The 15635-nt window shown below is 41.0% G+C and overlaps 1 protein-coding gene across 3 annotated transcripts in view; it reads right to left on the bottom strand.

Annotated features, from left to right (window-relative positions):
- Positions 1-2135, bottom strand: part of FAM81A (family with sequence similarity 81 member A) — a 32403-nt gene extending 30268 nt beyond the window's left edge. For 2 of the 3 annotated variants that reach the window (XM_030577663.1, XM_030577665.1), the window contains exon 1: positions 1269-1662. The gene's annotated coding sequence lies outside the window, so the exon portion shown is untranslated. Of the gene's footprint in view, positions 1-1268; positions 1663-2063 lie in introns of those variants that run through there. The other variant, XM_030577664.1, reaches the window with a different exon arrangement.
- Positions 2136-15635: the final 13500 nt, after the last annotated feature.

Genomic DNA, 15635 nt, shown 5'->3' with positions numbered 1-15635 from the left:
CACAGCTGTAAGTTCCATACCTGATTGCAAAGATACTCACTCACTTGAGGCCTACCACAATTTCTGTCTCATGTGAACCTGGAATACCTCACTATTATTCCTGTAAATCATTGACGTCAGGAATGCAAAACTTGAAACTAAAGATAAAGCTGCATGCAAGAGTAAGGAATCAGACATACATAAATTCAGGTCTGATCCCATTTTGTTGTTGCATACCTCTCCTTCTGCCACACACTGAAAGCAGCCATTGCCATGCACATTTTATTTCTGGGGGGATGAGAAGAAGGATGTTCCAATGATTTAGGCACTAGCTTAGGACTTCGGAGGCTGGGCTCAATTCCCTGCTCTGTAATAGTTTTCTTGTGTGACCTTGAACAAGTCACTTAGTTCTCTGTGCTTCAGATACCCATCTGTCAAATGGGGACAATAGCACTGCTCTACCTCACCGGGGTGTTATGAGGATAAACAGATTACAGATTTTGAGGTGTTCAGATTCTATGACAGTGAGGGCCGTACAAGTACCATGCACAGTTTTCCACTTGCCCCTTCTTTTAAGTCACAATGGTAGCAGTTCTGTTCTGTAACTTTCATAAAATTGAAATCTACCTAAGGTACATACAATGGGATCTGAGCACCTCACAGTCTACAATGGATTTATCTTCACAACACCTCTGTGATGTAGGGAAGTGTCAGGGAACTCAGGCACAGAGAAGCTAAGTGATTTGTCTTAAATCTACACAAGAAGTTGATGGCAAAGCAAGGACTCTAAGGGCTTCCCAAGTCCTAGGCTAATGCCCAGACCACTGGACCATCCTTCCTGTCTCAAAACAGTCCAGGAATACCTTTGGAGATGACACAATGTTGTGACAAGGGGTCCTTTGAGAGTGCATGGCAGGGACAAACTCAGGAATCACAATGCTGCACTGGAGCATTGCAACATACCAGGATGGTGTTTTGGAGTGAATAGAAATGTTATTGTCATGACTTAGTGTGAGGATGGGTCAAAAAACAAGAAGCCCATCACTTTGCTACATCAAACAAGCCCTCACACTACGTAACCACATCATGAAGTTTTACAGGTTCCCTAAAATGACTGCAGCACACCTCCATGAGGGATCGTCTGAGAATATGGGGATGATTGTGGAAATGCTATGATGGGGGGAAAATTGACATAACAACACAACACAAACATCACCATATTGTCATGCGACAGAGAGGGGCAAAGTTCAGACAGACTCAGTCATATTAAAGCTGCTGTATTCACTCACCAGTGTTGGATTAGGGCAGGACATGGCTGCCCATCCTTCCCTTGCATCCTAGCAACCTCTCTGCTGGATGTCTCTGCTCGGCTTTTTAATATGTTTTTACTTCTGGGATAGTTGTATGCAAAGATTCATAGAGCGCAGCTAGACAGCCTGGATGTCCATCCGTCCCTTCCTGCTGCTAGTGGAAGCCAGGTCCTCTCTCTCTCCGTGGGGCCTGCTGCCACTAGGCCTTCTAGATGGGAAGAAGACGGCTGCTGAGAGTTGTTGCCAGGACGCTGTCTCCATAGAAACCTGCAGCTCAGAGGGAGCCAGGGTTCTCCCAATAAACAGAGGGAGAGACTTATTTATAGGAGGCAAATATTCACACGCTGTCCAGCAACCAGAACAAATCCCTTCTTATCACCGTTTCCTCACAATCTATTTCATAGCAGTGTCAACACATTGCAGAACAGGGAGGGGAAAGACCCAGCAAATAAAAACCTTATTCCATATGTTACAGCATGAATGACTAACAGTGACAGATTCTAGACACACTATTGGGCCAAGTATAAATGCAGTGGCTGTGGATAGCCTGCATTCTATTCAATACAGATTGCTGAAGCTCTGCTCTAATCAATCTCTTGCTTGAGAAAGGTGATCAATTTAACTGGAGTTACTCCGAATTCCTAATGGTGTAAACAAGATGAGAATGTGGACAATAGGGGATTTTTCCCCACAGCGTATGGAAAATCCTGGTAGAATATTGGGCTGTCAAACTGTGCCAATTTGAATCAGTGAGAAGTTAAAAAAATTACTTACATTTTCTGTTGGTCTCAAAGCCAGCATATTATTTTGTGCCTGTAAAAGTAAGTGTGTGTGTGTGTGTGTGTGTGTGTGTGTGTGTGTGTGTGTGTGTGTGTGTGTGTGTGTGTGTGTGTGTGTGTGTTAGAGCCCATAAAGTGTACATTGACCTACATTTGCATACACAAATCAGATATATAAGCTATGGGAAAGAGTAGCCAGCAAAAATGGTGAACATTGGGTCTTCTGCTCTCAAGCTGGTGTGATTCTGTTGACATCATTAGAGTTACAGTGGCGCAAACCAAAAGTAAGTAAAATCAGATCTGTTGCAGCAATCCGAAAAATAGAGTCTAAACTGCGTTTGCTTTTGGCTGAAATAGATATCAAATCCCACTACTGCTGCCAACAGAAATCATCACAATGCTAACCATCTGGTACGTCTGAAGGTTAAATAGCATCCTGACATGCACATACTTTTAAATAAAAGTGACTAAGGTCTGAACCTATAGGGCATTGATGACAGATTTGTCCTCGCCATACTCGATGGGCATGCCTAGTAGGTATAACATGAGACACTTTCAAGAAGTCAGCCATTCCTAGGGAGGCCACGTTGACTGAACAACGGCTTCCATCCATTATCTTCTAGCCAATCTCCAATTAAACTTGCCATTACCAGATGAAGACCACATAATGACAGATTTGTCCTCGCCATACCCAGCAGTCCAGGTTGATTGTATCTGTCTGTATGGTGAGAAGGGGTTAGTCCTCAGTGATCCCTGGCACTTTGCACAGATTTAGGTGGAGTATAGCGTTCTTTATCACATCCATGACATGATGAATCATTGCCAGAGACTTGGAGTCATCTGGAAAGACAGGAAGAAGCACATTGATGACTGGAGCGAAGCCTGGCACTAGCTGCTTCATGGCATGGTAAGTTGCTTAGGAAATGTCTTCATCTCCATTGAAGGTATCCAGACTTGCTGCTTGCCTAACTTGTTCAAGCCACCTGCATTCTTCTTGCAGGGCTTCGGTAATCAGTAGGCAGTCAGTTTTGATTCAACATTTGCAGCAGGGATTCATTTTCTTAATATCACTGGAGAGAAAATTGTGTAAGACTCAGAAAGTGATGTTAAAATCTTCTTCACCGATACTACAGTCTCATAGTCAGGGGTCAGAATTCCATGGACATCTCCCACCACTTAAGTACTGGGAGGCTGAAAAAGTGGTATCCTACTTCTGTGGAAGGAGTCTGTTGCTGTGGTGGGGCTGGGATTGTGGTCTGTGATGTCTATGGCCACAGTAAAGAACAATACATCACAAAGCTTTAGAGAACAGACTATATTCTCATCCTCTAAGTGTTGGTATGCAGTTTGCTGGTAGAGATGGCCAACGCTCTGTCATAGGAGATGGCCAATCCAAGCTTAAAAAAGGTATCTGGTAGCTCACTTTTTCATGTCTGTGCATGAAGTGTCAAACCAACATAGATAGGCAAATGCATTTCCCATGCTTTGTTGTGGTACAAACTTTCTGTTCCTTCATGGAGACAGATATTGCTGTTGTACTGCAACAGTTGTGCCAAAGTAAATGTAGCTGGATGAATGGAAACTTGCTCTGAGTGAGTTTTAATGTTTGGACCATCCAATATCATGGACATCAGTGCCAATAGTGACTTGGTAACAGATTTTTTTTGGCATCCTGGGTCAAATGGGCCATGAAATTCTGTTTTCATTTGAAATATGTCCCTTTGAATAATTGTTGCTGTTTGAGATAGGTCAAGGGTTCTCAAACTGGGGGTCAGGACCCCTCAGGGAGTCGTGAGATTATTATGTGGGGAGTCACGAGGTGTCAGCTTCTACCCCAAACGCCACTTTGCCTCCAGCATTTATAATGGTGTTAAATATATAACAAGTGTTTTTAATTCATAAGGGGGGTCACACTCAGAGGCTTGCTATGTGAAAGCGGTCACCAGTACAAAAGTCTGAGAATCACTGGGTGAAGAGCTTCTTCCTCACAGTCTTTCTCACATGGAGTTCATGTACAATATCCTGGTTAAAGGCAAGGAGCACATCATGGGTGCTTGGAGATCTGGAGTATGTGAAATTATATGGGATTTTAGTTCAGTGCTGTGAATGCGCCCTGCCAGTGTCATCCCCAGCTGTTCTAGTCTAGCTGTATAAAGCCTTTTGAGGTCTGCTAGTTTAAAGAATGGAGCCATTGTCTCTTCAATGTATGCTATCAGTTTAGCAAAGGCAATCCCACATGACATCTTCTCTGTTGCTTTGCTCAGTTTTCTTCTCCCTGGTTTTGCTGTAGAGAGACACCAAACATCTTGCATGATACTTTGCCTCTTGGGCCTCTAAATCCCCTCCACTTAGTTTTGCAACCAAGTGCTCATTTTGCAGATGAAGTGCACTCTTGTGGACTCGACTATCAATGCTGAGGGTAGAAACTTCATGGAAGTCTTCCAATGGTGAGCTCATTTCACAAATAAAGCACACTTCTTTTTCTGGAGGCCCTTTGTGTTCATCACTTAAACGTGTGTATTTCCTCTGCAGTTCATCAAGGTGATCCACGGCTTACTCAGTTCTTTTTTTTTAAATCCTCAGTCCTTTTAAGTTTGGTCCTGTTGTAACTTGATGTAGCAAGATTTGTGCTGTCCATTGTTCTTGATCAAACTCTTTTCAATACCATCACCATCATTTAATATGAATATTTTTATGAATATGGGAAGTGCTTTCACTTTATGGAAATGTCTGATATTTTCTGCTAGAGTTTGATAGGCAGATCCAATATGCTTTCTTTTCAATTCTGCTGGATTAACTAACTCTGCACCTGTGTCTTCCTGACAAAGACACATTTCAGTCAGTAGAGGAGTGGGATGTCTGTGTTGATGGACCTGGCTCTTGAACCAGTTTGTGTCTTTTTGAGAGGAGTGAACCACTAGTAGTAGCCATGGTAATCTAATATTTTTTTACTACAGTGCATAGCTATTACTCAGTCACCAAGCAGCTTTCACACAACCAAAGTAGCATCTGAAAGAAAAAGAGAAACGTGATTAAATTCTGCCAAGAACACACTGGCAATTAAAATTAGTACAAAATGTCTCCTTACAGCAATTTTAAGATCACACTGAAGCAAAACCAAGAATACATCCCTTGTGTGCAGAGGCAGCTCTAGGCATTTTGCTGCCCCAAGCACGGCAGGCAGGCTGGCTGCATTCGGCCCTCGCAGCGACCGGCAGAGCGCCCCCAGTGGCTTGCTGCCCCAAGCACGCGCTTGGCATGCTGGTGCCTGGAGCCGCCCCTGCTTGTGTGTCCAACTGTAAAACCGTAATTTGACAATAAGGACAATGATGTTAAAATGGCTGCCACAGCCAACATGGCATGAGCTGGTGATGTCTCCATATCTAAAAATCTTTATTAGGTCATGCCCTAAGACAAATTTCATGTTTTTACATAAAATGCACAATTCCGTCTTTTTTTTTCTCCCTCGCAGATCTGATCGGTTAAATATATAGGTGCAAAATTCAACCTTTGGAGGACCCCGCATGCCCCAGAAGCCCCGTAGTAGCCTTCCTCATGGGTCACAGAAGTAGCCATCCTCCCCAAGATCCACTAGTTTGCTTTATTACTCAGGTGCAGGGAGAAGCATATTTAAAACTAAATGTATATTCAAGGCATTTTTAGTTTAAAAGAAAATTCTTTTTAATTTTTGTACTCTTAGAATCATGGCTTACCATTAAAATTTATTTCCACATTGGTTTTCTTGTACTCTTTCTGACACACAATGCTCCCCTGATTCTTTGTAACAGAATTTAAACTTAACATGGTTATTAAATTCACTTCTTTAGTGCACAACCAACATGACATGACAACATGACAAAGCACTTGGTGTTTGTCAATTAACTGCTGCTGCAGAGGGAGCACCAGAGGAGTAACTGTTTTTGTGGAAGACCAATTAAAATGTTGCATATTTTATTGTGTATTTAGTTATTTACTTATACTACTTCCTACTGATAAGTTTCATGGTCCTGCAGTCCTGACTTAGGTGAACATCTAATTCAGTTCAGTCAAGAGTTTTCCCTAAGTATCAGACCCAAAGAAGTAGTTTGTGGGAGTTAGTTTGTTTATTTAAGAGGGAAAATGAAGAGGATGTTCTCCACCATCTTAGAATAATCTTAACATAGGTAAGAGTCGGAGCATACACAATGATATTCCTTTTCAAAGTGTCTCAATAAATTCAAAGCAATTAACCACATTTAAAGATCATTTTCAAGTACAGGTTGAATCTCTCTAGTCTGGCACCATTGGGACCTGACCGGTGCCGAACCAGAAAATTTGCCAAACCACGGGAGGTCAATATTGTAGCGAGCGGTTCTCTTTTTATTTTTATCTCACTGAGGCGAATAAACAGAACAACATTTGCAACGCCACTTAGCCAAGGCTTACCATCTCTCTTCATAACAAAGTGTTAGTGTTGTTACACAATTTTACTGTATTGGCACAAGGAAATAAGTAGATAAAAGTTTTTAAAAAAATATAAAATAAAATCATGTCCGACTATGGATGTTGCTGGACCAGAGATGCCGGACTAGGAAGGTTCAACATGTAATTGTTTAGGGTTTTTATTTTTATTTTTTTTTGGTGGTCATGTCATATTAGAAATTAGAAAGACAATTGTTTTCCTTTGACATTGTGAAAATATTGATTCATTTTTTTGTCTGAGTGAAAATTAGCTCCACCTTATACAGAATGCTACATTGCCAAACACCATTGTCGTTGTACCTGTAACCATATTTGTTTGATATTGTCAACAGACAGCATAACAATATTTGTGTGCTCCCACAATATATTTATTTTCTGATAATGAAGAGATAGATTGCATTCTTAAAAGATACATTTAGCAACTTTCCCTGTTGAGATCAATAGCAATAACCACCATTAATGAAACGGTACTGACCAAAGATTTCAGTCAGAAGTGAAGACTCAGTGGCAATATAGGTACAATTTTTAGCTTAAAAACTTTGAATTGATATTCATGAATGTTTCTACTGAGGACAAAAGGGCAAATTTTATTATTATTTACTCTGGAGTAATTCAGGTTCACACCATGGAAATCAATGGAGTTGCTTGATTTTTATACCAGTGTAAGTGAAAGCAAAATTTTGTATAAATGGAATTTTGCAACAAATTTCAATGGGAGCAGGAAAGAAGTCTCTGGGCCTAGGGTGACCAGATGTCCTGATTTTATGGGGACAGTCCCAATATTTGAGGCTTTTTTGAATACGGGCTCCTATTACTCACAACCCCGTCCCTATTTTTCACACTTGCTATCTGGTCATCCTATCCGGGCCTAAATTTGAGATATCCCTTAATCAAGTCCAAAGTCTCTCTAAGTGGAGATTATACTCTCAATTAGACAGTGTATAGCCAGAGGAACTCAATTGACTTTGTTATTATCATCATTTATTGTTCCAGTAACACCCAAAGACCCTACTTTGCTAGGCAATTTATAAATGCATAGGTAAGCATGTGTTTAAGCATGTGTGCTTTCCTTTAAGGCCAATAGTAGGAATAGGGGACGAAGGTGTCAGATTCACAGGATGACAGTAATAAGATCACATGGTTACACTGACTTACAATGTGGAAAACCTGATTGTTCCCATTATTTACATGTTTTTTACATGTACTACATTTATGTCTACACTACATTTATTCCTATGTAACTGAAAGTAGAATTTAGCCCTCTGTTTTTCAGCAAAAATGTTTAAGGGTATGAAAGTATATAATGCTTTGAAAAGCAAAATCAAGCCAAAAATACCCTCTAAAGTTTGCTTAACTTATACCATTTGTTTTTTCTATGATATAATATATACATCTAAGACATACCAAAATGTGTGGTTTGCAAACTGAAAATCTTACATGTTTGTTAATGATTATAAGCACTATTTTAGCAGTTTTCAAGCATTTGAATATTAACAAAATTAGTCTAATTAATAAAACAGAAACCTGTGGTTTGCATAGTGGAAAATTTGTTCTAAATATATTTCAGGAACTTCTAACAAAAAAGCAGCAGTGCATTTTTTTTTTATTATTTTTTTTACTGTCAGCTTTAACCAATTAAAAAGCAGACAGAACAGTGCCTATTTCATGAAAACTTCAAATCTTTTCCAGATTTACAGAGTTCCTATAGGAATGTTATCCTTTGAAACTTCAGTACATTTTGAGATTGAAGGTAAAGTGAAAGTTGTATTCTGCAAGGTTTTCAAATGTTTAGAAATATGTTCTTGGCAAAAACAGTTAAAGCCCTAGATATTTCAGGGCTCGATCCTGCTAGGTGTTAATCATCTTCGCCCTTTTCCAGCAAAGCAGTTAAACATACTTAACATTAAGTCAGTGAGACTACTCATACACTTGAAGTTAAGCTCATGCTTAAGTGTTTTGTTGGATCAGGGCAACAGCACACAGCACGTGGCATGTACCAACCCCACAGTGTTTAAGTCAAGAAAATGTCTCTTATATAGTCAGATCACATTATTTCCTGGGGGGTATATGAAATACAGATTTGTATGACAATGTATAGAGATGTAAATTCCCTTTTGAATCCTACTTCACGTTCATTTGGATAGAAAACACTCCTTTCTGCCATGGTGTTATGGTTGGTTCCATAAAGACATTATCAACTAGGTTTTGTTTTTTTCATTGATCAACATTTAAAAAAAAAGTGTGATAGAGCACCTTTAAAGTAGTATGTCCTATATTATTTGTTTTAAATTTCTTTATAAACCTCTATAAAGGGTTTTCTGCTGCCCTGGTTATAGTTCTGAAGGTTTTATAGACACCAGTTGACCCATGCTCTGAAACATGCTGCTGCAGGTTTTTTTTGTTTTTTTGCAATGCAAGCCCAGGGTTAGTATCAAATCAGTGGATCCTGGGTTTGTAAGCCCATAGTTTGAGCATCCACACTCATTGGTTACTCTAGGTTTAGAATTTCTGGACCTGAGCACCAAACCTGAGCTTCTGCGTTCACACTGCAGTATGCAGACCCCAGTGAAATGGCCATATCCCAGGCTTCCTAGCACCCCCCTCTCTTTTCACTGCTCTGGCTCACTGTGCAGCTTAAGAAAATGTGACTATCACCCCGCACGTTACAGAGAGTTGTCGCAATCTCCCAATACTGCCAGCAATGTGGAGAAGCGACTGTGACATTCTATACCTTGGGGTAGCATGCACCCTGTAATGGTGTGATGACTCACCCTGCAGTGCCGCCAGAGTCTGGAGCCTGGCATCACTGGCCTGGTGTCCCTCCTTTGGGTTCCAGAACTCTTAGTAAAGCTGTTGATATGCTCTATGTAGTCTGGTGCTTCTGGAGCATGGCCAGAACAGACTGGTGGATCATATTGTTTTGAGGACCTGGTATGACCAGCAGTGGGTCCAGACTTTTCACATGAAGAAAGCTACACTTCTGAAGCTTGAGAGCAACTTTCAATCAGGAAGTATCCCTATCACAGCTGGGGCAGAATGCACCCAGGGAACACAAATCAGGGTGCTCTGTGCTCCTACATTATGGACTTGCTTGGGCCAATCGAAGAGGGATAATAGTATGTTTATAAATATGTTTGTATAATGCTTACAGTAAATGAGCTACTATCACATCATACAGAAATGGGGGTATTTATCACCATGTATTGTACTTATGGGTGATATGACTGATTATGAACTGCAGGAGGATTGATTGCTATGCATTATACTTATGGGTGCAGTGACTGATTATAAACTGGGGAGAAGAGTGTCTGGCACAAACTGTGGATTTACAATATGGACAGATGTAGAAAAAATATTGAGTAATTATGTTAATACAACTTCCCAGCTGTCCCTTATCATGTGTTTATCTTTATTATTTGAACTACACATTATACGATGTGATGCAGTAATGGTAACCAATCAACATTCTTAATAAAATAAAAGCCTTTTTTGTGAATATGGATGTTCACATTATTAAACCATTGCCAGGCAGGGCAGTTACCTAATAGCACACCACCACTAAACCGACACCAAATTAATCAATTTTCAAATAAAACAAAGTGCATAAACCAAACATTGAACAGCACAAACAGAGGGCCAACAAATAAATTCCCTAAGTTTGTGTGTCCACTGCCCCCCTATTCTCCTTTCCCTTTCTTCCACATTTAGCATGCATTTGATGCCACTGCATGGGGGTGGAGGCCTTCACAGGGGTTGGACCCCTGCAGGGGGAGGGGTGATCACGGGAGTGAAAGCTTGCAGGGGAAGGGCATCATCTCAGGGGCGGGCATATGCAGCAGGGAAGGGACCTGCATGGGGGTGGAGAACTGCATGGGTAGATTTGCCCTGTCCAGCTGCTGTTAAGTCCTGGTTGTATGGGCAACCCAAACACTGTTCCTGGTCTGCAGAACATGGTACTGTGGAGGGGACTCAGGATGTGCTGGGGATGCAGCAGTAACCTGTACTCTGGTGGCCATAAGCGTAACCAGCCTCTCAAACAGATCTTTCTGCTGTACTCTTATCTTCCTTAGCCAACATTCCTGTTGCAGAAACTGCACTGCAAAACTCTCCTTGCGCACTGCAATTCTGTCCTCTTGCTCTGCCTCCCTCCAGCATTTGCATGGCCATACAGCTGACTGGTGAAAGCCTGGGAGGGAGGCAGAATGGCGTGCTTGGGGAAGAGGCGGGGATTTGGGGAGGGATCCAATGGGCCAGTGAGGGGGTGGGGCTGGGGGCAGGGCCAGCGTGGGGATTTGGGGAGGGATTCAATGGGGGAAGGAGGCGACGGAGTTAGGGCAGGCAGGGGCGTGAGCTCCTCCGGGCTCCACCAGTGTGCGGGAGTGGAGGGCAAAATTGCTTGTTTGTTTGTCCTGTGTCCCAACTGAACATTGGTCAGGACGCGGGACAAAGCAGCAAATATTGGGACAGTCCTGATAAAATCAGACCATCTGGTCACCCTAGTCTGGGCTCAAGCCTGAGTCTGATCCCAAGCTTACACTGCAGCGTAGGCATACCCATAGTTTTAAAATTTACAGTATTTTTAAATGAACTCAGATTCCATTTTATTGTGCTGGAGCTTCACAGACATCTTGCTCATACATTATTAGACTGAGAATCTCAAGTGTTCATAATTTTCACACACAGTGCAGTGAACTGACATTTGAAAGGAAATGCCTTCCTTCAGATCCCTGCACAGCCGCTGAATAAGTATCATTCAGTTAATGTGATCGGCTGGGGAATTAGATGTTTATCCTTAATGTAAGCTACATTAAACCACTGTGTTTAAAGGCATGAAAGGGGCTAGACTATGCCTTGTACACACACCCCACAGCAAACGGCAGTGCAGAGCCACACTGCTCTGATGGAAAACTGGGAGGCATTTAGCCCAGAGGAGGCAAAACTCCTCCCAGAGTGATAGGGTGCAAGACACTGAGTGGCTGCTATTGGACCCCTTTGTGAGATGCAACTTGTTGCTCTTTGTCTCACTGTCCATTGACTGGCATGTCATTCCACTGGCCACTGTACTGGTGGGGCCAAAGGCATAGCCCTACACCCTTCCAGGCTATGTCTGCACTTCTCAGAACGTGCAATTCTGCCTGGCCCTTACATGAGCTAAGTAATGAGGTATGGGGAGAGTCCTTGTATCTTTTCTCACCACTGCAGGCTGTGCAAAGGTAAGGCAGAATCTGGCCCTGTGTGACTTAGGCACGGTGTACAGAGGGAAGCTTTATCAGTTATACCCTACTTGAATTGTGGGAAAATTGTGAAAAAAGTGTGGCTGAGTTGCAGACAAGCAATGGAAAATGGCAGAAAATAATAATGGACCTTATTATATGCAGTAATAGAATCCATTATTATCTATCCACAATTTTCTTCTGTCGGCCACCTGGGGCTCAGATCAGGGGCTCCTCTCACTGTCAAAACTGCAGTCAAAGCCTAATATTGTGGAATCCACAATTTCTGCAATATTGCAAGCTAAGCCAGTTATTAATTACACTACTATAGTTATACTATGGTTATCAAATTATTTAAAAAAATTGCAATTAATCACAAGATTAAAAAATTAGTTGTGATTTATCACAGTTTAGTTTACATTTATGGGAGATAATGCTGCCTGTTTCTTATTTACAATATCACCTGAAGGTGAGAACAGGTGTTCACAGGGCACTCTTGTAGCTGGCATAGCAAGGTATTGTGACAAAGTTCCTCCTCTACCTTGGCGGGTCCTACGCTTATTGGCAGATTTGCTCGCCTCACAGATTCACCCTGTGGGTCGGAAAACAACCCAGAGACCTTCCCCTCTGTTAGAAGCCACAGTTCAGGTCAATTCCTCCTGTGTTTCATCAGGAGTTGGGAGGTTTGGGGGGAACCCAGGCCCACCCTCTAATCCAGCCCTGTGGACTGCAGCTGTCTGGAGTGCCTTCTGGTACAGTTGCACAACAGCTACAACTCCCTGGGCTACTTCCCAATGGCCTCCTCCCAACGCCTTCTTTGTCCTCCTCACCACCGGACCTTCCTCCTGATGTCTGATAACCCTTGTACTTCTCACTCCTCCAGCAGTATGCCTACACACACACACACACACACACACACACACCTTGTACTTCTCACTCCTCCTCACTCCTCCAGCAGTATGCCTACACACACACACACACACACACACACACCCCTCTCCCCTTCACTTGACTCTTAGCAGGGTAATTGGAGTCAGGTGTTCTCATTAGCCTGGAGCAGCCCCTGCTCTGGTCACTCAGGGAACAGAAAACTGCTTATCCAGTGGCTAGTATATCTCCCTTTGACTACTCTGCTGGTCACAACTGGCCTGGGTCTATCACAGTATTTATATGCAAGATATGCTAAACATTCACATGCCCCTTCATGCTTCGACTTGCAAACTCTAAAGTTTCACACTGTTTTGTTTTTGAATGCAGTTATGTAAAAAAAAAAAATCTACATTTGTAAGGCACACTTTCACTATAAAGATATTGCACTACTGTACAATGTGAGGTGAATTGAAAAATACTATTTATTTTGTTTCTTTTTTACAATGCAAATATTTGTAATAAAAATAATATAAAGTGAGCACTATCCACTTAGTATTTGGTGTTATAATTGAAATCAATCTATTTGAAAATGTAGAAAAAATTCAAAAATATTTATAATTAATTTAAAATGGTATTCTATTATTGTTTAAGAATGCAATTAAAATTGTGATTAATAGTGACTTTTTAAATCTAATTAATTTGTTTTGCGTTAAATTGCATGCCCTAAGTTATACCAAAATACCCTGCAACATTTCTTGTGTAGACTAGGCCTTAGCTAATGCAGTTATCAGCTTCATTCCAGGATACATTCATTGGCTCTGATTCTCATTAACATTAAGGCCCCTTTTCACCACTCTGGCAGTGCACAGGGGCCTTAAAGGGGACACAATGTAAAGGCCTCTTTACACTGGTAGGATAGCGTAAAGCAATCTTAGGCCTTGCCTACGTGGGAAAGATTTTGTGGTATAAACTAAGGAGTGAATTTAAACTAATATAGTTATACAGCTATAACCTACTAGAGTGGACACTGAGTACCATATAACAGTGCCTTTTTCAATTTAGTTTATGTCACATGGGAAAGGTTTTCAGCTGAACCAAAAAAAGAACATTCTTGTACCAGAATAAGAATATCCAGATGGGGATTTATGCCTGCATAGTTATAACTGTATAACTATATTAATATAGTAAGTATACTGGTATAACTGGTAAAACTTTGCCATGTAGAAAAATCCATACTGTAAACAAGAATCAGGCTCATTGTATATAAATAAAATATGCCTAGGCATATTTCAGACAGTGATTTTAAGATATCCCTTCTATTCCCACTGCTCACAAAGAACTGAATCTCATAAGATTCACATTTCTCTTGTGTCTCCATTATTTTTTCATTAAGGAGTAAGAAGAGAAAAAAAAAAATTCTGTACTGTAAAACACTCCCACCCCACCCCAAAAGCTGGCAGGTTGTAATTCTCAGAGAAAATACGTTCACAAATTCTAGAAACGATTTACATTTATTTTCTTTTTTCTCAGACACTCTGTAATTTTGCTCTGCTGATCTCCTCTTTTTCTGACTTGAATTTCTGCAGTAAACCTTGCTATGGGGTTCACTGTTCAATCTATTACATAGCTACTTTAGATATAAGACCATCTCACATTTCCTCTGTAATCGTTAGAAATATCTTTGTGATAGTGTAACAATCATCTCATGTAGCACTATAATAAAGCCTTACTTCCTAGAAGTTTTATATACAATAGTTTGCTCTCCGAATACCTAAGGCTATGTCAACATTTGAATCTTAAAACAGACCTTCACCAGGGTTTAGAAATCTGCTGTAAAAACTCCTTCTGTGCTGAAACTCAGCCAGATTTGTTTTCCCTATACTGCTCAAGGTGAAGAGAAAAAATATAGAAGTCTTGTGGATTCAAAAGATGTTTTAAACTCAGACTAAAATAGCAAATTTTATGATGCATATCATCTATCCACTTGAAGGTACTACAAAAAATAACAGAAATATTTCACTTTTTAAAGCAGTTATTAAACTATGATTTTTGTATCCAGGATACAGTTTATTCTTAATATTATTACTTGTATGGCACTAGCACCTAGAAGCCTGACTCAGGGATTGAGGCTCTATTGTGCTAGGCACCGTATGAACATAAAGACCCTGCACAAAAGAGCTCACAATCTAAGGTCCCAATCCTGCAAAAATTTGTTCATAGATATATAGGCTAATAGCTCATAGAACATCAGGGTTGGAAGGGACCTCAGGAGGTCATCTAGTTCAAACCCCTGCTCAAAGCAGAGCCAACCCTCAGGCAGATTTTTGCTCCAGATCCCTAAATGGCCCCCTCAAGGATTCAGCTCACTACCCTGGGTTTAGTGGGTCAATGCTCAAACAACTGAGCTGTCCTTCACACACTGAGTGCCACAATGCATACATCTAATCAACTGTGTAGGTCTTTGCAGCATCAGGGCCTCAATGCCTGATGAGAGACAAGAATGGGTACAACAGCCAGACAGGTGGAGCACAAAGTCACAGGAAGATGATTCTAATTAGTGTAATAAGCAATGGTCACAGTTTCTGATTGCTGTCAAATCTGTCTTATCATAAATGAAAAATGTGTTAGTTCACAGCGGAGAGGAATGATGTTTACCATGCGTCTGGAATTAAACTAGCACCAGAAATCCCACACCTCTCAATTTCCCTTGGTCTCTGAGTTTAACTTTTAGAATATTGTAAGTAATTTGGAATTGGGATTGTCTCTGGGTGTATTATTAAATTCAAGAAGCCTGTAGGCTCTTAATTAATAATTAGAACAGGTGTGTGGCAGCCACATTAGAATCAGGGCAATAATATTCTATTAGGTCAACAATATACATTTTAATATTGTATATGCCCTAACTACCCAGAAAAATGATCAGTTGGGTCAAGACCAGTGGTGTACATAGCCTGATACCTTGTTTCCAGCAACAGCCAGTACTAAATGATTCAGAAGGTAAAAACAAAAAAACCCCACACAAA

This window comes from Gopherus evgoodei, chromosome 10 (genome assembly GCF_007399415.2).
Source record: "Gopherus evgoodei ecotype Sinaloan lineage chromosome 10, rGopEvg1_v1.p, whole genome shotgun sequence".
NCBI classification, from domain to species: Eukaryota; Metazoa; Chordata; order Testudines; family Testudinidae; genus Gopherus; species Gopherus evgoodei.
Note: the sequence above shows the minus strand (reverse complement) of the source record. Positions and strands in the feature narration are given on the sequence as shown.